This window comes from Puma concolor, chromosome D3 (genome assembly GCF_028749965.1).
Source record: "Puma concolor isolate L17-30 chromosome D3, mPumCon1.1.hap2, whole genome shotgun sequence".
In the NCBI taxonomy this organism is placed as follows: Eukaryota; Metazoa; Chordata; class Mammalia; order Carnivora; family Felidae; genus Puma; species Puma concolor.
In genome coordinates this window covers 72,072,733-72,096,314 of record NC_141678.1, presented here as the reverse complement: position 1 = coordinate 72,096,314, position 23,582 = coordinate 72,072,733, and the positions used below count along the sequence as shown (strand labels likewise).

The following is a 23,582-nucleotide window of genomic DNA, read 5'->3' as shown; positions in this document are numbered from 1 at the left end:
TTGGCAAACTAGATCCAGCCTGCCACCTCCTTTATGGCCTGTGAACGAAGAATAATTTTTACATTCATAAATGGTTCAGAAAACACACAAAAAATTTTATGACATGTAAAAATTATATGGAATTCACATTTCAATGCCCATGAATAAAGTTTTATTGGAACACAACCACATGCCTTTATGTGTTATGGCTTCTTTAACACTATTACAAGAGAGCTGAGTTGTAGTGACAGAGACTGTATGGCGTGAATAACCTAAAATATTCACGATCTGGCTCTTTACAGGAAAAATTTGTCAACGTTTGATCTCCACTGGTTCTCCAATAAGGTTCTTAAACCTTATTGTATATAGGTATCACCTGGAGGTCTTATTAAAATGCAGATTCTGACTCAGTGGAGCTTGAGTGTGCACAGTCCTATGAACTCCAGGTGATGTTACTGCTACTGCATGTGGACAACTTGATTAGGAAGATTCAAAATCCACTTTATCTAAATTCCTGACCTTCATTTAGAGGAACATCTTCTTTAGTGATCTGGTTGATTGGGTAATCAGCGCTCAGTACTAACAGAATTATCTTGGGATTCACCTGAGACTTTGAAAATCAGTTCTTAACAGGGATGGGTAGGACTAAAGCAGAAAGGTAATCTCTGGTTTACACATGTGCTGATGGAAAGCCACTGTAGGGGCCACCTGGGTGGCTCAGTTAGTTGAGTATCTGACTTTGGCTCAGGCCATGATCTCACAGATCTGAGTCCTGCATTGGGCTCACCGCTGTCAGCCTGTCAGTGCAAATCATGTTTTGGATCCTCTGCCCCCGTCTCTCTCTGCCCTTCCGCTGCTCATGCTCTCTCTCTCTCAAAAAAATAAAATAAAACATTAAAAAAAAAAGAAAGCCACTGTAACAAGGAAAGTATGTCAAAACTGATCATTTCCGGCTTATGTTAGTGTAACGATTTTTTTCATTTTTTTATGTTTTTCTTCTTGATATATTTTTTTCATTATATGTAAAATGGCTCGTTTCCTTTCTATGTTAACACCCAAATCTCTTTTTTGAAGATGTAAAAAAGGACAATTCTCTCTCTCTCTTTTTAAGCTTTTAGAGCAAAACATCTAAAAGTAAATATTGAGATTTGAACTGATGAGAAACAGATTGGGTATTGCCTGTCAACTCCCCAAAGGCCACAAAATAAATGATAAGGTAACAGCAGCCTCAGCTCATTAAAATGCAGCCTATATTCACTGAGATTTCATATGCATGTCTTCCCGCCACTGTCTCCTTAACAGATGTCATGGAATCAGACACACAGGGCCAGAGAAATGAAGTGCAAATACCACCCCAGGAGCCACCAAGACCCAAGCTGTGGGCACCCCAACCTGTGAGCCACACATGCGCAAGTGCATGGGTGTAAATTCGTCAGGCAGAAGCCCAACATGTCATTTGAATCAAAAGAAAAATCTGGCATTTTAGGGATTTAGCTCTAACAACTTTCTGATGTTTTGGTGATATAGTGCCTATTCGGGCCCCATACAAAACTAGCTATGTGATTTTGGAAAATATCTGGACAAATACCCTGCATATTTACACTGTCCTAAGTATCAAAATTGTGAACAATTAAGCTTTATTTTTTGTGTTTTTTGTTGACTTATATGCTTTTTTTTTAAGTTTATTTATTTTGAGGGAGAGAGAAAATCCCAAGCAGGCTCTGTACAGGCAGCACAGAGTCGGATGAGGGGCTTGAACCCATGAACCATGAGATCATGACCTGAGCTGAAACCAAGAGTCGGACGCTTAACCAGGCACCCCCGATTTGCATACTTTTGATTGCTAAGTGCAGCACAAACTATATGAACGACATAAGTTAAACAATTATCTCCGGCCTGTATTTACATTATCCGTATCCTGTAGTCAAAAGGGTAAGGCATAAGGAAGAGGACTAGGAGGTGATGAATTATTTCACTTTAAGTTAAAATAGAGGCTGGGCTGTAACCAAGATAAGTGATAATATTGCTACCCATTATTGAATACTTAACATGCACTACGGTACATACTATATTCAAGTGGGATAACATTGGGGCACCTAGGTGGCTCGCTTGGTTGAGCATGTGACTCTTAATTTTGCCTCAGATCATGATCTCATGGTTCATGGGATCAAGCCCCACGTGGGGCTCTGTGCTGGCAGGGCAGAGCTTGTTTGGGATTCTCTCTCTCATCTCTCTCTCTCTCTCTGCCCCTCCCCTGCTTGTGCTCTGTCTCCCTTTCTCTCAAAAAAAAAATAAATAAATAAACATTAAAAAAATAAAAATATAACTTAAAAAAGTGGGATAACATACATAAGGCATTTATGTAACAAAAGGAAGCCATCAATAAACATATTCCCCCTTAACCACCCTTACAAACATAGGGAGGTTTCTCTCTCCCCATTTTACAGATGGTGAAAGTGAAGTGTAGAGAGACAGTATTTCAGCCAAGGTTGCACAGACAGTAAGCTGCTCAGCAAAGGCTGGCTGTCCCCAATGCCAGAATCACTGTTCCCAGCTGCCAGCAATGTTATTCCAGGACAATGCATCACAAAACTCTAGATTACTAAGAAATAGCATTCAAAGCCTTTAAAACTTCCCAGCCCCACTCAATTGAAGGGTAAAACCCCTTGGGGATGATTTATTTTGTAAAATGGCATTGTTTTGGGAATCTGCTTGTTGAGCTAAGATGGAGTAGCTTGTGGCAAAGCATAGCTCCTGCCAAGACAACCTAGAAAAGCTGGAAAAAGTAAAAAAAAAAATCAATCCATCAATCTGTGTAAAGGTATCAGATTTTTGCTAAAGCAATGAGAACTAAAGGGGTCAAGATTTCAGAGACAGGAACACTTCAATAAAAGTGAGCTGTTATCCTATGGAAACTTTTTTCCTTGGGGACATTTGCCAATTCTCAGGGCAGAGAAAGAACCTAAGAATGCAAGTTGCCTAGGCACAAGCCTACAGGCAGGAATAGAGAAACTGGTAGGTTTTTGTGGTCTTGCAGAAACACAAATGGGGATGTGAACAGTCAGGATGCTTCTGAAAAGAGGAAAAGAAAACGGAAACAATGTCGGATTCTCCCCGGGACACACAACTGAGGCTATACGGGAGGATGAACAAGTAATTTACAAAGCCACTATGGGAAGAATGGAGTTGCCTGACAGTCCCTGGCTACTGAGGAGATGAGGATTAGGATAAATTAGGGTAAAACCCATTAAAGGAGGAGCCCGAGTGGTCACACTAGGCTCTTTGTTGAAAGCCTTGGAGGACTATATCCTAGGAACAGAATGAATGAGAGAACCTGTAACCCAGCCTGACTCAACTCAGTCCCCTACTGGGTTAAGCTAACAGAAGCTGAGTAAACTAATTATATGTACACGTGTGTATAGTTTACACACATGCATATACATACACACACATACACACATACATATATGGATATGTATATGTGGTATTTAGCATTCAATCAAGAATGACTAAACAAGGCAAGATACAGGACAATATAATATTAAAAAGAAATAGACCCAGTGAGCAGACATTTTAATTAGAAGTTCAAGAAAATATAGAACAAGCTGGAGAAAACAGATGCAAAGAATGGCTAATTTCACCAGAGGACCAGCATTCATCAAAAGAATCCAATGAAAATGTTGGAACTATAAAACATAAAAAGTAATATTAAGAGCCTAATGGATGGGTTTATCAGCCAATTAGATACTGCATAAAACAGGGTTAAGAGAATGGAGAAAGTCAACAGAAAAGCTCAGCATTTTTTTAAACAAAAAATTCAGGAAAATGAGTAAGAGATGGTGGAATACAGTATAAATGTTGTAACCTACAAGTAGACGGGGAACTATTGAGAGAAAAAATGAGGCAAAAGTAATGTATTGAAGGCATAATGACTAAAGGTTTTCCAAAATGATTAAGGACATTAACTCTCAGACTGAAAAATCTCATTGAACTTTGAGCAAGATAACACCGACACACACACCAACACACACACACACACACACACACACACACACACCCTCCCCCACAAAATGAGCTGTATCATAGTCAAATTGCTGAAATCCAAAACCAAGAAAAACATATTAAAAACAGAAAACATTTTTTTCTCAATAAGTTATAATTGACTTCTCAACAGAAATGATCAAAGTCAAAGAAAATGACTGGTAACCTAGAATTCTACACCCCACAAAAATATCCTTCCAAAGTAAAGACGAAATAAACACATCTTCAGAAAAACAAAAACTGAGAGCCCTTTCCCCAGCTGGCAGCCTGGAGGCCGCAGGACGCCTGGAGTTACTGTAAAGGATGTGAACCAGCAGGAATTCATCAGAGCTCTGGCAGTCTTCCTCAAAAAGTCTGGGAAGTTGAAAGTCCCTGTATGGGTGGACACTGTCAAGCTGGTCAAGCATAAAAAGCTTGCTCCCTGATGAGAGCTCTTTCTACACACAAGCTGCTTCCATAGCACAGTGCCTATACCTACAGGGAACTCTGGGGTGAGCTCCATGACCAAGATCTACGGGGGATGACATAGGGAATATCTAGGGAAACAAGTTCTAGGGAAACAAGGTCATGCCTCCAAGACAGGGGCTGCAGCCCTGGAGTGGCTGAAAATGGTTGAAAAGCACAAAGATGGGGGCTGTAAACTGACCCCTTGGGGACAGAGAGATCTGGACCGAATCGCCAGACAGGTGCCAGATGCCAATAAGAAGCACTGGGACAAATGCTGGGTTAATAAATTGTCTCAGTCCAAAGAAAGAAAGAGAGAGAGAGAGAGAGAGAGAAACTAAGAGAGTTTATCACTAGCAAACCTACACAAATGAAACTTCTAAAGGGAGTTCTTTAAGCAGAAGGAAACAAGGCAATGCCAGATGGAAACAAAAAGGGTAAATATGTGGGTAACTGTATTTCAATGGCAATTAATGCCTTATGGGCTTTAAAACATATTTAGAATTAAAACTCGTAATAAAAATCAGAGGACAGGAAGGGATATGTACAGTTAGAGAATTCCAAGATGTTACCATTATTCATAGTAATAGTTTGATTTTAAAATCAAATTGTAAAAAAAAAAAAAAATCAAAACACAACAATTGATTATAGTAAGTCAAAGGCACATGTTGTGTCTAGGGTATCCACTAACAAAATAGTAAATAAATGTGTAACTAACAAGTTAATAGAGTAAAAAAAATGGAATAGTTATAAAATGATTTTACAAAGTCACAAAAGGAGAGAAAAGGGAATATTGAAATCACTGAGATCAATAGGAAAAAAAATGATAAATATAAAGCCAAGGATGTCAATAATTAAGTTCCAATGGATGAAATATTCCAATTAAAAGATTAACACTACCAGTCTGGTTAAACATTTGGGACACAGAAAGCTGGAAATTTTAAGGATGAAAAAAGATGTACCATGCAAATATCACCAAAATAAGCTGGTATGACTGTAACAGCACTTTCAGGTTTCTTTTTGAAGATATTCTAGGAACATAAACCCATTCTAGAAAAGAAAATGCAACTGCCTATTTTCTTGAGGGTTTAAATTATTTTTATGTTTTGTGCAATTAGCGCTCTGCATTGAAAAACAAAAAGTGAGATAAACAAAGATCCTGATGTTTCCTTCGAGGAAAATGGGTGAGGTTTCCAAGGTGTGATAACAATTCCAGAGTAGCTGTTGCTCCCTGGGGTGTAGGGCTACCCTACATTTACATAAACTCAGAGGAAAATCAGAGAATTGGAACCACCAAATATAACCATAGTCTAAAAAATCTGTAGCACTTTTTTTATAAACTTCATTTCCGGAAACCATACATCCTGAGTCATCCCCTATGGCTTGGTTTACCATTTAATCTAAGACATTTATCTACTTCTCCCTTCTTTCTCTCCCTTTCAAATCCTTCCTCTGTGATCAGCAAATTAATCTATCTCCTCAACCTCTTTCTCAACATGCCCTCCACTTCGTGGCCTTAACTGAACCCTGGATGTTTATGGTCATGGTGGTGACTGTTTCATAATGATGACTCTGCAAATGGCACCACTGACTTGCTGCCCTCTTCTTTTGCAGAAGCACGGGTCTGGCGAAAGCCAAATCCTGGGTGTATGTATTCTACTGTGTACCTTCTGTCAATCTCACTTCAGTGGCTTTATAAATATTTCTGGAGAAAATCACACACACTGGCAACACTACTCTACTGTGGCAGCCTCAGTTTTTCAGTCATCATGAGAAAGTATTATGTCCTGTCCTTCTCTCCCCATTAAACTTTCCCTATATCTGCCTTCTCTCTTAGCTCTCTCACACTTCAGTGAGAAAAAAAGAAATCATGCACTGTGAATTTCTCCATCTTCTTAAAACCAAAATAAAAATCCACCTGCAAAGACATCTTTCTTCCCTCCTCCTGCTTCAGTGGAGAAAACTATCCCTGCTTCTAACACCGCTCTCTCTACACAGTCTGGATCCATCTTTTCTCCTCAAGGACCCAGAGTGATTTTCTTCCTCTCTTCTGCATCATCAGGCTCCCACTCACTCATTAACCATTTATTTTTTTTTATTTTTTTTTAATGTCTATTTATTTTTGAGAGAGAGAGAGGTTGAGAGAGAGAGAGAGAGAGAGAGAGAGAGAGAGAACACAAATGGGCGAGGGGCAGAGACAGAAGGAGACAAAGCAGTCTCCAAACTCTGAACTGTCACCCTAGAGCCCATTGCAGGGCTTGCACTCACGGACCGCGAGATCATGACCTGAACTGGAGTTGGACGCTTGACCCACTGAGCCACCCAGGCATCCCATTAAACATTTCTATCAACATTTAAAAATGCTCTTTCTTAAAACAAGTATTTTGTTTCTACAGTGACCCCTATAGCTGTGGTTACATTTTTCTGCTCCCCTCTCAAGTGGTGTCTGCTTCCTATCTTCTCCCAAATGTTCACCAGTTCTACTTCTCCAAGTTCTTTTGATTAAGAGAATCAACATACTGTATTGCCAGATCTAACAAACATTAATTTCCTACTCAAACTTTCAGAAATATCCTTACATTTCAGCACTTCTTCATTTGTGAAATAATTTCTTCCTTTGATTTAAATACCACTATTCTCTCCTGCTTTTCATCCTATGTCACTGACTATTCCTTCTTACCTGGACTTCTAATTACTTCATTTCCCCCAGGGCATTGTTTTAGGATACTTTTATTCTCTCCTGACATACCTGTCTACTGTCAAATTTACATCACCCTCAGACTAGTCCTCTGAGCTCCTCTGATATATACGGTCACCTGTCTCAGAGAAACCCTAAAGATCCCAGCCTCCATTAATTCTGTCCAGGCCATGCCCAAATTAAGACACATCAACAATTTAAACCCAGAGAGCTGCTCAAGTAAAAATCCCATGTATTCTCAGGTTTCCCTTTCCTCTACTCCCCACATGTAATGTTCCAGTAAGTTCTGTCCAGTCTACCTAAATATACACATTAGTTATTAATATCATTAGTTATTAATATCATTAGTTATTATCATTAGTTATTATCATCAATAATATCATTAATATCATTAGTCATTAATATCAATAATTATTAATAAATTAATATTATATCTATGGCTATATATCTCCTGCCCATTCATTTCTCTGTCTCTATTGCCACCGCTACAGTCCTGGCCACCTCTCTTACCAACATTATTGAAACAGCCTTCTCAACCGTCTCTGCTTGAGCCTATGCCACTAGAAACCATTCTCTGCAGGCATCTGAAGAAACATTCCTTTAACTTTTTATGCTGAAATAATTGCAAATGTACAGGAAGCTGCAAAAATAGTACACAGAAGTAGTGGTGTGTGCACCCTTCATTCAATTCCCCCCAATGGTTACATCTTGCACAACTACAGCAATTATCAAAACCAGGAAACTACAAGGACACAATGATTGTATACTATGCTATGCCCTTTGGCCACATACGTAGAGTCACGTAACCATTACTGCAGGGGAGAAATCTATTGAAGTTAAAATGATCACTCCACTTCCTCTGCTTAAAGTCCTTTAACAATTTTTCATTTTAGATAAACAAAAATTCAAACTCTTTGCTCTGGTCTACATGATCTGCTCCCTGCCCACTCTTCCACCTTAATGCTTGTGTCTCTCACTTTCTGTGTTCCAACATCACTGAATAGTTTCCTTCACTTCCCCAAACAGGATGACTTTGCCCTCAACTTATCCCCTTTGTACATGTGTGTCTCTTTATCTGAAGCACTCTTTCCCTAGCTCATGTACTGCAACAGATCACCCTTGTCAAATATCTAAACCTGTTCTCTCTCAGCACCTGGGTTTCTTTTCATGAATCAGACCACAACTTGCAATTATATATGGAATTGTTTATATATCTGGCATCTGTATTGTTCCTCCACTATATAAATTCCACTGGGAAGATAAAATGTAGGTCATAATCTTCTATCCCTATTTCCTAGCATAGAGCATTTATATACGAAATGTAGTGGGTGTTCCACCTAATGAATAAATGAATAAGTAAGGTGGGATAAAGAAAAGAAATTAGTAAAATAATAAAAGAAAATTCATAGTTTGAAAACATTCTGAGAGCCTTTGATGAAAGGTCCCATGTAAGGCTGGAGAGGTATTAAGTAGATCCGTAGTTGCTGGCCTCTGCAGTATGGCCCCCCTCCTGTGGGTATATATAATTCTAATTAATACTAATTGGATTTAAAACTGCATCAAGGAGGAAATTTTTTGTTGTTGCTTACAGCTCCTGAACATCAGATCTGAAAGACACAACTCCTCACTCAACACAGAACCCTCTTTTTATTTTAGAAGCCATCAGCACTGGTCCAGGGATGTAATCTTTTCCCTGTCTCTCAGAAGGGGGTGTGGTGCCCTCCCATCCCTAGCATCCAAATTCAAATAGTTTCCTACTATATAAACCAAATATCATAAATGATGCCCAACTCCAATATGTCTTAAAATAGATATGGTAGACATCACAGGAAAAGAGTGGGGGTGAATAAAACACAAGAACATTCATGGTTTGAAAACTTTTGAGAATCTCTGATGAACAACAAGGCAACTGTATGGAGTCTTTCACTGACAAGCAGGTGCCTGGTTTCCAGTCCAGGCTCTGCTCCCTGTTAGTGAAGACCAGTTATTTTACCTTGGCTTCAGTTTTCTGGTTGTTAAAGAAAAGGAAAAAAGCCTTTCAGTTCATACAATGTACAAAGCTATTCCCCACCTCAAGTTGTATTCATAAGTTGTCATGTGAGTAAGAAAACAAAAAGAGAACCAGAAAAAAAAATAAATAAACACTGTTACTGCTGTCTGGTCACTGTTTTTTGAACAGGGCTCTCTCTTTCTTCTCTCTCTTATTTTTTTTATAATGTTTATTTATTGAGAGAGAGAGAAAGAGAGAGAGAGAGAAAGAGCAGGGGAGAGGCAGGGGGAGGGGTATGGAGAGAGAATCTCAAGCAGACTCTGCACTCAGTACTGAGCCCAATGTGGGGCTCAAACTCACAAACCATGAGCTCATGACCTGAGCCAAAATCAGGAGTTGGACCTTTAACCTACTGAGCCACCCAGGTGCTCCAAACAGGTGATCCCTTTTGCATGAAGAAAACCTCATATTTTCTTTGTTGCTTCACTGTAGCATGAGACATGCCATTTTTCCCTACCTTGTTAAAAGCCTCTATTACAGAAATTGCCAGATCTATTAGTAAATCTTAATTACCACTTCTTGTGCTGCTTTTAGCCTCTAGTGGGGCAAAATTGCCATGATTTATGCTTTACTAACAATGATATTTTTACATTAGTAAGCAATTAAAGAGCCCAACAGCACTCCTGGGAACTTCAAAAAACCGTAGAAGGACTGCCATCATTTTGATTTATATCTACTCTAATTGTATTTACAGAAAACTTATAAAGGAAGAATATTGTAACCAAATGTTTATGGTGCTGACAATAAATGCTTGTAAAAAGAGAAGCATTCATGCACATGCTTCACATTGCCTGTAGAAGTAGCATATAATGTCACAGAGAATGGGCTTAGACAAGGTTACATCAGGTGGTGATCAGTGTTGGGTCTTAGACTTGTCTACCCAGGAAATTCAGATGGAAGGGATTTCACTGGGGGGTGAAACTTCTATCTTCTGTCTAGGGGGGGGGGTGACAAGTGGCATTGATTTCAACTTGGAGAGGGGATTGTGGGGAACAGTATTCCTTTACATTTAGAGTAGCATGGAGATCTATTAATAAAAAAGATCCATGGTGAATAAAATAGCTAAAATGGCAAGTTCTTCTGCAAGCCATGAGTAGAATGAAGGCCAGGAATTACTGCTTCTCTTCTTCAAGACATAGACTATTGGAAATCAATCCTTCTAATTCAACAGAAAGATTTACTTCTTACATTTTTGAGGCCTCGCCAATAAGACTTCTTTCTTTCAGTCTTTATGTGTTTAGTTTTATTGTGCCTTCTGCAATGTCTCTATATTTACTATCAAAACCTTACTGTGCAGAAAAAGGCTACATAGTACACTAGAATAATTGTAGGAAAATTATATTGATTAGAATATAAATTTTTTAATTTAAATCTTTTTGAGTTACCCATATTTAACCAAAAGCTGGTAAGAACCTAAACTCTGTACTTTTCCTTAAGTCGCAGAGCCTACCGTCTGAGCAGCAGGGCCAGCATCATCCACAGCTTGTTTGAATGCTGAGTCTCTCCCTATCCCAGACTTACTGAATCAGAGGTGGCATTTTAACCAGAGGATTCAAGGGGACATTAGTGTTTGAGAAACCCTGTAATAGAAGGTTGGCAGAGAATGGGAAGTCAGTGTGTCTATCAGGAAATTTAATCATGATATCTGATATTACAAGGTCCATAGCTCTAAAAAAAACATGGTGAAGACGAAGATGAAGAAGAGGAAGAGGGGGGTAGGTGAAGGGGAGGAAGTGGAAGAAGAAAGAAGGAAAAGAAGCAAGCACAGTGGGGGGAAGGGAGAGGAGGAAGAGGAGGAAGGAGGAGGCAATGGCTTTTTCAAATTATGTCCCAAAAGTCCTCTTTCCTAAATCTGTCACCAAATGAAACAAATCTTTAATACAAAATTTACATGGTTATCCTTTCCACATTTAGGGCATGCAGAGAGCAGAAGGAACTTCTTTGACCTCAAGATTCCTGCTTTAATAAAGCAGCTTATAGATGCCTCCTGCCTAGAAAGAGCAATTTGTGGCAGGTGGCTTAACCATAACTTGAAACTTTGCATTTAAATAACCAAGTCTCAGTGTCTACAGGGTGAGACTTATACAGCATTTCAGAATGAGTTTGGAGGGTCCCACAGATTAAGCAGTAATCAGTGTCGGTTCGAGGCCATTTCACATGAACATTTCTAGAGAAATCATGGTGCAGCAGTCAAATCTTGTTTCATTTATGTATTTTCCTCTCTCTTTTCTACTAGAGGTTGTTCAACACCAGTGCTGGCGCTGGACACACTGAATATTCTCCTGCCTACTTCCCCAGTGTGTACTCCCATACCAGATAATATTCCCATGGTTTACAAAAGCACATTAATACTAGAGGAATGAAAACAACCCACATCGATTTCGTTTCCACTTTCTTTTCAAGTACTGCTGCTTCATGAAAGTTTGAGGTTTACATCTTTTTAATTAAATTACATTTAACTGACAATTTCTGGTTAAAATTTCTATTGCGAATTCCAGATGATTGTAGAGTCTTGGAGAACCTGAGGAAATACAGTTAACCAAAGAAGATACTCAAAAATCAGGAATAATTCTAGGGAAAGTGAGGATGGTGGTAGACACATAGGGAATAAGCACAAAACAGCCTCTTCTTTCTTTTTAAGGTTTTTCTGTTTGTCCTCAATCCTATCAAAAGCATTGCTGATCAAGAATTAAAGAAATGTCCAGTTGGGATGAAGACAATTATGAAGACATAATCCTGTGCAACCAAATCTTTGTCAGCATCTCTTTTTTCCCCCTAGTTTTATTGAGATGTAACTGACATACATCCTTGTAGAAGGTTAAGGTGTACAGGATGATGGTTTGATTTACATATTTTGCAAAACAATTACTGCAAGTTTAGTTAGCGTCAATCACTTCATACAGATACAATAAAAAGAGAAAGAAAAAAGGATTTTTTTTCCATGTGATGACAACTTTTAGGATTTACACTCTTAACAACTTTCATATATATCATACGGCAGTGTTAAGTATAGTCATCATGCTGTACATTCACATCCCTAGTACTTGCTTATTTTGTAACTGGAAGTTTGTACTCCTTGACCACCTTCATCCAATTTCCCTTCCCCAAGCCCCTACCTCTGGTACCAACAAATCTGATCTCTTTTTTGTGTGTTTAAATTCCAATATAAGTGAGATCATACAGTATTTGTCTTCTTCTCATTTATTTCACTTAGCAAAATGCCCAAAAGATCCATCCATGTTGTCACTAATGGCAGGATTTCCTCATCTTTATGTCCAAATGATATTCCACTGTATGGGTGTGTGTGTGTGTGTGTGTGTGTGTGTGTGTGTGTGTGTGTGAGTGTGTACTTTCCCCATTCATTTGGCGATGGACACTTAGGTTGCTTCCATATTTTGGCTATTGTAAATAATGCTATAAACATGGCAGGGGACAAATATCTTTGTGAAATAATGTTTTCATTTCCTTTGGACATAGTCCCAGAAATGGGATTTCTGGATCATATGGTAATTCTATTTTTAATTTTTTGAGGATCCTCTATACTGTTTTCCATGATGGCTGCACAAGTTTATAATTCTACAAGCAGTGCACAAGGGTTCTCTTTTTCCACATCCCCTCCAGCATTTGGTATCTCATATCTTTTGTTAGCATCACCTCAACCTGTTTAGTGATTAAGTGGCGTAAGAAAAGAATTTCTGACGCTCCTAAAATACTGAGTATCTTAAAGACGACTCACACTGTGACTAGCCTTGTAATCAGAGTAATAGTTTTTTCAGTTGTCTAAGGGCTGCTACAGAAGGCATTTCAATGCTTCCTTTAAGGTTTATTCTTCTAAATAATTTAGTGCTTTTTAAAAATTATTTCAGGGGCGCCTGGGTGGCTCAGTCGGTTAAGCATCTGACTTCGGCTCAGGTCATGATCTCACGGTCCGTGAGTTCGAGCCCCACATCAGGCTCTGTGCTGACAGCTCAGAGCCTGGAGCCTGCTTCAGATTCTGTGTCTCCCTCTCTCTCCAACCCTCCCCCATTCATGCTCTGTCTCTCTCTGTCTCAAAAATAAATAATAAAAACATTAAAAAATTTTTTTTTTAAAAATAAAAATTATTTCAACATGTTTTTCATTATTGTTAATCACAGCATCCCAAGGAGACCCAATGGGCAGACAATATTTTCTCCATTTTATAGATGTGTTAACTGAAGCATCTCTGGATACAGGGTACTTTGATGAAAAAAAAAAAAAAAGTACCAGAGTTCAGTTAAAAAGTCTCCTAACTTGCTGCTTAATATTTAACACCAACTCACCTTCCCAACTGCATCTACATTTTACAGTGATGGGGTTCCCTTTAGATATCTTAGTCACTGGTTGTGATGCTACTGATTATTGCCACAGTTTGGCAAAGACTACTAGACTCACTTCATAACTGGAAAATCGACAGATAAACACATATCCAACCCATCCAGATACCCACTAAGCCTTCCAGTCCACAGCATAATATCTGGGAGCATTTTCAATACAGTTATTAGCTCCTATCTAAAGGTTTCTGAGTGAATACATTTTATGCCTTTTCTTAGTTGTACATTCCAAGTCTAAAATCTGAAACTACATCCTGCCTAAAAGAGGTTTTCCTGTTCCCCACAGAGAACAATAGCATATGTCTCTACTGTTTAAGAGATAGTGAATAATTTACCAAATCAGAACATTCTGTAAAAGACACTGTTTTTGCTTTGATGCTCTTGTGTAACTGCCACTGACTTTAATGAGAATTACACACATCTGTCATTGGGCAGAATCAACCCCATTATTTATTAAAGCTGAAACCCACCATTTTCCATAAAGCTCTCCTCTAGTCAATAATTAACAGATATAAGACTCACAGATTTGTGGTGCATACTCTATCTTTCTGATGAGTAAAACATGGTGGTGAAAGAAAATGAGCTAGGGAGAAATATCCTTGGCCTGACAGTCTTTTTCCTGTTTGTTGTAGCCACATAACTAGATTTTCCACCTTTGGTGATTAAGAAGGAAACAAATAGCTTAAATATTTGTTTGTTGGGGCGCCTGGGTGGCGCAGTCGGTTAAGCGTCCGACTTCAGCCAGGTCACAATCTCGCGGTCCGTGAGTTCGAGCCCCGCGTCAGGCTCTGGGCTGATGGCTCAGAGCCTGGAGCCTGTTTCCGATTCTGTGTCTCCCTCTCTCTCTGCCCCTCCCCCGTTCAGGCTCTGTCTCTCTCTGTCCCAAAAATAAATAAAAACGTTGAAAAAAAAATTAAAAAAAAAAAATATTTGTTTGTTTCATTGCTATCACATATCTGTTATGGCAAGTAATAGGAGTTTATTTGATTAGTTGGTATAAATCAACCGCTTTATATTTTCCAAAATCACCAGGAGGATATAATGAAGACATGAGGTCCATATGAGTATCTTGAGGAATATGTAACCTTGAACTCTATCCTTGTTACTCAGATGTCTTATCAGTAGCCTAGTTGTACTGGCATCTACGGGAACTTGTTGGCAACAGGACCCCACACAGGTCTACTAAGTCAGAAATGCTGAGCTATCTCCTATTAGTGTGTTAACAAGCCCTCTAGATGATTCTGATGCTCACTGCAGTTGAGGAAGCACTAATCTATATACTATTATCCATGACCTTGGAAAATAATTGCCATCTGAGAAAAGATGGAAAAGTAGTACTAATATTCTTACACTTCTTTTTTGTGTGATTATATATCATAAAATTATATTACTTTGTAATACAAAATATGCTTTCAAATAAAAATTATCCCTCCTATTTTTTATTAATTCCATAGATCATATTCACTGTTGAATTATCCTTTTTGGTTTAGAAAAAGAATGCTTTTCATGTTTAACTACTTTCTCTTTATGACATTTAAGTGATTCTTTTTTTGCCCTTTGAGTTCCAATTATTTGTTATACCTTAATTTATTCTGCAATTTTCATTGAAATATAATAAAATATACCAAATAAAACACTCATAATACTTGTACAATTCTTCTCATAATTTCTCTACCATTATCTACTTCTCCTTCACTAGTAAGGTCTACTAAAACATCCTTTTCTCTATTTGGCTAAAAATATTTTAGTACAAAGTGATCCTGACCATTTATTTACTATCCCCCCAAGTCTTCTGATACTCAAAGAGTCGCTGTTTGTTTTACAGTACTTTGTAATGGGGTTTGGGGGTGGGTAAAAGCTATCAGTGCCAGTACACAGCCAGACAGTGCATAAAAATGTCTAATGATGCAATTTATCTGCTAGACCAAAATACATTTCATGGGATGGAAGAAATAACTCTTTTAGTGCTGCATTCTTGGTACATTCTGCATTCAAACCTCCTCAAATTTTCTCTGGCAACATAGTCCATATTGCGATGATGGATAACTGATTTCCAGCAGCGCTGTAAAGTGATTATTAACCCATAAGCATTCGCCTGCTGAGATATTCTATGGTTTTAAAAAAGTTAAGAACCATTTCTACACTGCTGGAGCTATTATAATCTTTTTGAAGCCTTCAGTGTAGGACCTCCTGTCTCTTACCATATTTCTGTATTAATTTAAGCCGATTGCCAAGACTTCTTAGCACCTACAGTCTAGCTCCAGAACCACAGAAGAAACCACATGTCATGTTATGAAGGAGAATGTTACCGTGTGGCATAAATGCAACATATCAGTAGTCACCATGTGGAACCTTCACATTACAAATCTCAAAGGTCAGAATAATAGGAGTATCCCATCAAATCACAGAATTGCAGGGACAAAAAGAACCTCTGACATCACCAAAGCCAGTTACTTAAAAAAAACATTTGGAAGGAAGCAGGGGACCAGGGGTGCTGGAAAACCTAATCTCCCAAAAAGCAATCAAACAACAAAATCTTAGAACCTTAGGTGGAAAACAGACCAAAGTGGCCTGCTCTGGCTGAAGGATGAAAGGGTAAAGAGTCACCCTATTTCTCTCTGCTCTTGCAGAGATCTGCTTAGGCATCTCAGAATCACTGGTGCCTAGCCAAGCTCAGAAACTTCTGGCTTAGCGCAACTCCTTATATCTTACAGATGAGAAAACTGAGACGAGAGGATCTAAATCACTTGCTCCCCAACTTCAAAGATTATTGATAACAGAATTTGGCCAATTTATATGTATCCTGACTCTTAGTCCACTGATTTTTCCACTAAATTGTATAAAAGCAGAAGCTGACCAAGGAATCCTGAATGGGAAAATAAGAGTAGTAGAGGCTGTTCCTGGAGTAGGGGTGGTGTTCATTACAGGTTCCATCTCACTCCTGAGGCAAAACAGGTCATAATAAAATCTAAAATAATGTCAGGAGTAGGTATGACCAACCAGAGATGCCTCCCTGCTCTGAACGTAAATGAGACTGGCACAAAGATCCACAAAACACCAAGAATAAACAGAGTAGGCAAGAGGGCCTTGATAATCATTACCTTTAAAGTGGAGGGAAGAGAAAGCAGTTTTAAACAGAAAAAGCAGGGGAAATCACATTGTAAGAAGGCACCTGGCTGTAAGTTTGGTCACTTTCTCTTCTTTTGGTCCCTATTTAAGGAAAGTCGTTAGCATGAAATATAAAAACAAAGTAAAAGAACTTGGAGGAAAGAGATCTGATTCAGGGAGAAAAATTCTGGAAAATAACAACAAAGTAAAACAAATTGTCAATATTCTCAGAGAGCTAAGAGACGAAATTGTCTCCACTGAACAAGTACATAAAGCTGTAAAAAGGGAAAATTCAGAGAACAATTCAAAGAGTTCTTGAATATGGAAAATATAAAATAGAAGCAAGAGCTGGGATAAACAGATTTCCTCAAAAGTAATCCACAAAGATCAAAGGATAGATAATAGGTGGAAGTAAAAAAAAAACCAAAAAAACAAAAAAACAAAAAAACAAAACAAACAAAAAAACACGACAAAACCTGGAACAACAATACTGGAAGTTAAGCAACGAGAGCAAGAGAAGAAATGATCAACAAAATAATTAAAAAAAAAAAAAAATCTCACAGAACTGAGAGGACCTAATTTTTGAGATGAAAAGACCCACCACATGGCTAGTGGAATAGAAGAAAAACACCGACATGTTATAAAGACTAAAAAGAATCTATATGCTTCTAGTGAAAAAAAATAATCACATAAAAATTATATGGCATTAAAATGGCTTTGGACTACTTGAAGCTACATAAGAATGTAATGTTGAGGCACCTGGGTGGCTCAGTCACTTAAGCATTGAACTCTTGATTTCTGCTCAAGTTGTGATCTTGATTCATGAGTTTGAGCCCTGCATCAGGCTCTGTGCTGACAGTGTGGAGCCTGCTTGGGATTCTCTCTCTATCCGCCCCTCCCCTGCTCATGCTCTCTCTCACTCTCAAAAATAAATTTGTGTATAAAAAAACTAAAAAAAAAAACAAAAACAGAAACCAAAAAACAAAACCTAAAAAAAATATATATATATAATGTTTTCAAGGTGTTGATTTCCACCCACATATCTATTCCTAGATAATTTGTTAACAATATTTATATGTAAAATAATGATATTTCAGACATGCAAAGTTTCACAAAACTTACCTCCATACACTTTTTCTCAAAAGCTATTGTTGGAGAAAGGATTGTACGAAACTGAAGCACTAACATGAGAAAGGAAGACAAAAATGTGGTGAGTTGAATGGTGTGGCCTCCTTCCAAAATATGCCTACCTAAACCCTGAACATGTGGCCTTACTTGGAAAAAAGGTCTTTGCAAATACAATTAAGTTAAGGATCTTGAGATGCGGTCATCCTGTATTTGGGGTGATCCCTAAATCCAGTGACATGAATCACCATAAGAAACAGGCAGAGAGTGATAGATTTGGTAAGACACAGGAGAGAAGGACATGTGAAGGACAAGGTAGATGGGAATTATATAATACCGAAGGCAAAGCATGCCTGGAGCCACTAAAAACTGGAAGAAGCAAGGGTACATTATTCTCAGAGATTCCAGGGGAGTGTGACCATACCAATACCTTGATTTGGGACTTCTTGCCTCCAGAACTGTAAGAGAACGAATATCTGTTGTTTTAAGTCATCAAGTTTGTGGTAATTTGTTATAGCAGCCCCAGGAAACAAAAACAAAGGGATACAGCAAATGGTAGCTCAAACACAGGAAGAGGAATTGAGGATCATTAGATGGCAGTGAAGGGAGATCTCCGGATGACAACTGTGGAATCAGTCCAAAATGGCTCTGGAAGAATCTTCTTCAAAAAGATGACATTAATTAGTGACTTCCTGGTGTCGATAAATTTTTAAAAGGAGATTTAGTTAGGGGCGCCTGGATGGCTCAGTTGGTTAAGCATCCAACTTCGGCTCAGGTCATGATCTCACAGTTTGTGAGTTTGAGCCCCACATCGGGCTCTATGCTGTTGGCTCATGGCCTGGAGCTTGCTTTAGATTTTGTGTCTCTCTCTCTCTCTCTGCCCCTCCCTGACTTGTGGTCTCTCTCTCTCTCAAAAATAAACATTAAAAAAAAAAAAAAGGAGACTTAGATAATTGGCAGATAGTTTGGGTTGGGTTAGTGACAAGTACATAGACAATTCAGCAAATGACATTTTAGAATGGAAAAGTAAATAAGATTTACCAAAGGTCATAAGAGGGTAAAGAATAAATACTGATCTGATCAACAGTATGATAAAGCTGTATTAGAAGGGTGAAGGATAGAAGCAAGTGCATAAGGTTGTATGTGCATGCAGGTGGATGGGTGAGTATGGTGGAGCAATAGTGGAGAACGAACAAGAAGTCAGGAATTTTCATTCCACAAAAATGAATCCCTCAAACTGAAAAACGAATAAATAATGATACGGTAGTAAATATCAGAAGGATTATCTAAATAATTGAAAACAGTTAATTCCAGGGGACAGCAATACATTTTGTAATGATTAAACAAAATATTTAATATTTAATAAAACTAAAATTAAATAATTTTGACATTACTCATGTTATTTTACAGTAATTTAATTTTACTTAACCATTAGTATTACTCATAATATTTTCGTACTCTACTCATGTATTCTTCAGCACATTCTTGTGGGGAAGGTACTCATTTTAATGATAAGGACCCTTGGGATACATGGTCACATAATAGTGTCAGAGCCAGATTTGGAAACTAAAGAGGCATTTTCAGGCTTCCTACATTAACCTCACCATTTCTTTTTTAAATTTTTTTTTCAACGTTTTTTATTTATTTTTGGGACAGAGAGAGACAGAGCATGAACGGGGGAGGGGCAGAGAGAGAGGGAGACACAGAATCCGAAACAGGCTCCAGGCTTCGAGCCATCAGCCCAGAGCCTGACGCGGGGCTCGAACTCACTGACCGCGAGATCGTGACCTGGCTGAAGTCGGACGCTTAACCGACTGCGCCACCCAGGCGCCCCAACCTCACCATTTCTTACAAAAGAAGATATTAGAGGGGATCTAGGAATATTGTTTAATAAATCTTGTAGAACTGGTATACTCTCAAAGTTATGTAAACATAAAGTTTCGGTTTAAAAAATAACCTGTGGAAATACTTGATCAGAAGATAAACGCTGCTGCTCTGCCATTTTCTTTGATGCTGACTCTGCCTAAGAATCAAGTAATCTGGGGGTGGGAATGGGCTGTGATAGAGGGGATGAACATTCCCCTCTATCAGATAAAAACTCTGACTGCTCTTGGTTGTTCCAGGTATCAAATGGTGTAATTGGAAAGTACCATCTCCAGGACTGCCTGTGATAGGCAGGAATGTGGATAAAGGTATGGACCCCCAAGGAAGAGGGAACTTGGGAAGTCCTTGGGAAGACAGCCTTGCAGCCACATGCACCAGACTGGCACACATCCCTACAACATTTACATTCTTGGGTCAACACTTGATTCCCATGGATTGAACCACCACCTGTTTAATCCTAAGAAAATTGAAGAATTTAAAGAAATTAATTTGCATGAAAATGAAGCAAAATATTTGTTTGCTTTCTTTAGTTGTGCCTGAGTTTACTTAAGAAAATTATCTCCATTCTATATGAGATGAGTAAGTGAAGTATTCAAAGACATCCTCATTAAAGGTAATAGATTTTTGGGGCGCCTGGGTGGCACAGTCGGTTAAGCGTCCGACTTCAGCCAGGTCACGATCTCGCGGTCCGTGAGTTCGAGCCCCGCGTTGGGCTCTGGGCTGATGGCTCGGAGCCTGGAGCCTGTTTCTGATTCTGTGTCTCCCTCTCTCTCTGCCCTTCCCCCGTTCATGCTCTGTCTCTCTCTGTCCAAAAAATAAATAAACGTTGAAAAAAAAAAAATTAAAGGTAATAGATTTTTAATTTTACATCTAAGATGATAGATTGTGATAGAAACTTTTGAAAATTGCTCTCTTAGTAATTTTAACAAGATTTTCCTACTTTATCTACTCAAAATAGGTAAATGAAAAGGAAGTTCAGGATCTAAAAATGTAAATTAAATATATATAATTTAAATTAAAATTTAAATTATATATATATATATAAATTATATATATATATATATAAATTATATATATATATATATATATATATATATATATATATATATATATATGTATGTTATGTATGTTTTGGGGGCAGTGGGGGAGAGGGTATATCCAAATCCTGAATACTATAATGAATTGGTTAATATGGTTGAGAATGCAGAAATCCAAATAAAATTAAATTATTACAGCTTCAAAAACTATGGACTTTTTAGATTTCTGACTGCCAAAGGGTAAATTCAGGAAAGACACTCCAATCATAGAGACATTTCTTATATTTCTAATAACTGGAAGAGCTATACTTCATGAATATTTACCAAAACAAGGCTCTAAATTTTAGACTTTAGAGCAATCTAACTGTTCTAAAAATATGCTGACTCATTCACCTTGCACAATAAGCTTATGGCATTACTACTTTTAATATCATCATTATTTTGTAGAAAGTGGCATGGAGAGGTCAACTGGGACTATCAACTTGAGTTGATAGCTCCAAAATCCAGGATCTGCAACACTGCATTCTTGAGGATCATGTTTGCTAGTTATTATAAGTTGTAGGACCTCATAAGATGTTCATTGAAGGAAATGCATGACCAAGGGACACATGCTGGTCAATTCACGGCCGTATCCCTTGTCTCACTTAGATAACTTCAAGAAACATGAGAAGAATCCTCATTTTAAGCTAAAATGAATTATTATAATAGATCAATAATTTAAGTATCCACATGCTATTTTCTTTCTTTTTTTTTGATGTTTATTTATTATTGAGAGACAGAGAGAAACAGAGCATGAGCATGGGAGGGCAGACAGAGGAGGAGACACAGAATCCAAAGCAGGCTCCAGGCTCTGAACTGTCAGCACAGAGCCCGACCCAGGGCTCAAACTCACAAACCATGAGATCATGACCTTAGCCGAAGTCGGACGCTCAATGGACTGAGCCACCCAGGCACCCCTCCACATATTTATTTCTATGCAATAAATTAGTGGTTGGTTTTGGCTTTTGGTTTGTTTATTCTAGAATATTAGGTTGATGTAGTGTTACATATGAAGATAAGAGAACAGAGTTTTTGGCTTTTTGTTTGTTCTAGGATGTTAGGCTGATGTAGTGTTACATATGAAGATAATAGAACAGAAAGAACAAGTCTTTTAGATTTAGGGTAACTTGGGTCCACTATGTGACTCGGAGCAAATTTTGTGACTGTTAAGTTTCAGGGTTAATAATAAATTTGAATGTACTGTGAAGACAACTATATAGAATAATTAGCAGAGAGTTCATCCTCCATTTATATCAGCATGTTTTATGACTGGCAGGGTCTATGATAAGTATATAGTTTGCTACCAATCAATAAATTGGAACCACTAAATTCTACTCCTGAAACCAATACTACACTATATGTCAACTAATTTGAATTTATTTACTTATTTTTAAAAGTTTATTTATTTGGTGGTGGGGGGGTGGGTGGAGAGAGGGAAAAAGAGAATCCTAACCAGGCTCTGCCCTGCCAAGGCAGAGTGGTGATGCAGGTCTTGTTCCCACAAACCATGAGATCATGACCTGAGCCCAAATGAAGAATCAGATGCTCAATTGACCAAGCCACCCAGGTGCCCCAAATAACTTGAATTTAAATAAAATCTTGGAAGAAAGAAAAAATAAGAAATAGGACAGATCTGAGAACAAAAATACTCTTCAAAATAATTTCCATTAGGGTGGTTCAAGTAGAGCTCAGAATGACAGAGAGAGAGAGAGAGAGAGAGAGAGAGAGAGAGAGAGAGAGAGAGAGATCTTCAGAGATTTATTTTAGCATGGGAGGTCCTCATTTTATTCATTGATTTTCTTTGTATTCTAGCCATGTTGATGCAGAAAAGATCAAATTTAACAGGAAATGTTGTCTGCATTTGTCCTCAAATTACACTTGAATGGATTAGCTAACAACCATAATTTTGGAATTACAGTGTGAAGAAGAGAGGCCACTTGAAATAAAACTCACTCAGAATGAGAAAGAGGAGGGGCAGGGAGGAGACAGGGGGACTGGTGCACAGGAATGATTTTACAGATATCCTAGTAGCTTTCATTGCCCAGAAACATCACCAGAACTATGCCTAAATAAACTATAGGTTACAGATGAGCATTTCAAGTTAAGACCAAGGGACTAAGAATAAAACAATTCCATAGTGCTTAGATTATCCAAGATGATGAAATGTGTTTTGGCAGTAAGTGATTTTTCTAATACAATCAAGTTACAGAAAATTTTACCCTAGAAACACAACTTGAAAGACTAAATCCATACTCTTAAGACATTCTATATATGTGCTAGCATTTAAAAGTTATGGATTATTGGATCTTGACAATGAGCCAGTTGCTGTGCTAAGCACTGTACATATTGGTATGTTTATTTATTTATTTAAGAAACCTTGAACTGGTGAGTTTTATTGCATGTAAGTTACACCTTGATAAACCTAAATCTATTATTTTTTTAATTTAAATTTTAGTTACTTAACATACAGTGCAATATTGATTTCAGGAGTCAAATTCAGTGATTCATCACTTCCATATAACACTCAGAGCTCATCACAATAAGCACCCTCCTTAATGTCCATTACCCATGTAACCCATCTCCCAACCACCTCCCTCCATCAACCCTCAGTTTGTATTCTATTGTTAACAGTGTCCTGTGGTTTGTTTCCCTCTCTTCTTTTTTTTTTCCACACCCTTCTCATATGTTCATCTGTTTTGTTTCTTAAATTCCACATATGAGTGAAATCATATGGTATTTGTCTTTCTCTGATTGACTTATTTCACTTAGCATAATACATTTTAGCTCCATCCACATCATTGCAAAAGGCAAGATTTCATTCTTTT

The 23,582-nt window shown here is 38.0% G+C and overlaps 1 protein-coding gene and 1 pseudogene across 4 annotated transcripts in view; one reads left to right on the top strand and one right to left on the bottom strand.

Annotated features, from left to right (window-relative positions):
* The window catches only part of LOC147575627 (small ribosomal subunit protein eS19 pseudogene), a 30,409-nt pseudogene extending 13,418 nt beyond the window's left edge, over positions 1-16,991 (top strand).
* DCC (DCC netrin 1 receptor) overlaps positions 1-23,582 on the bottom strand; it is a 1,162,490-nt gene that overhangs the window by 1,003,509 nt on the left and 135,399 nt on the right. The gene's annotated exons all lie outside the window — the stretch shown is intronic.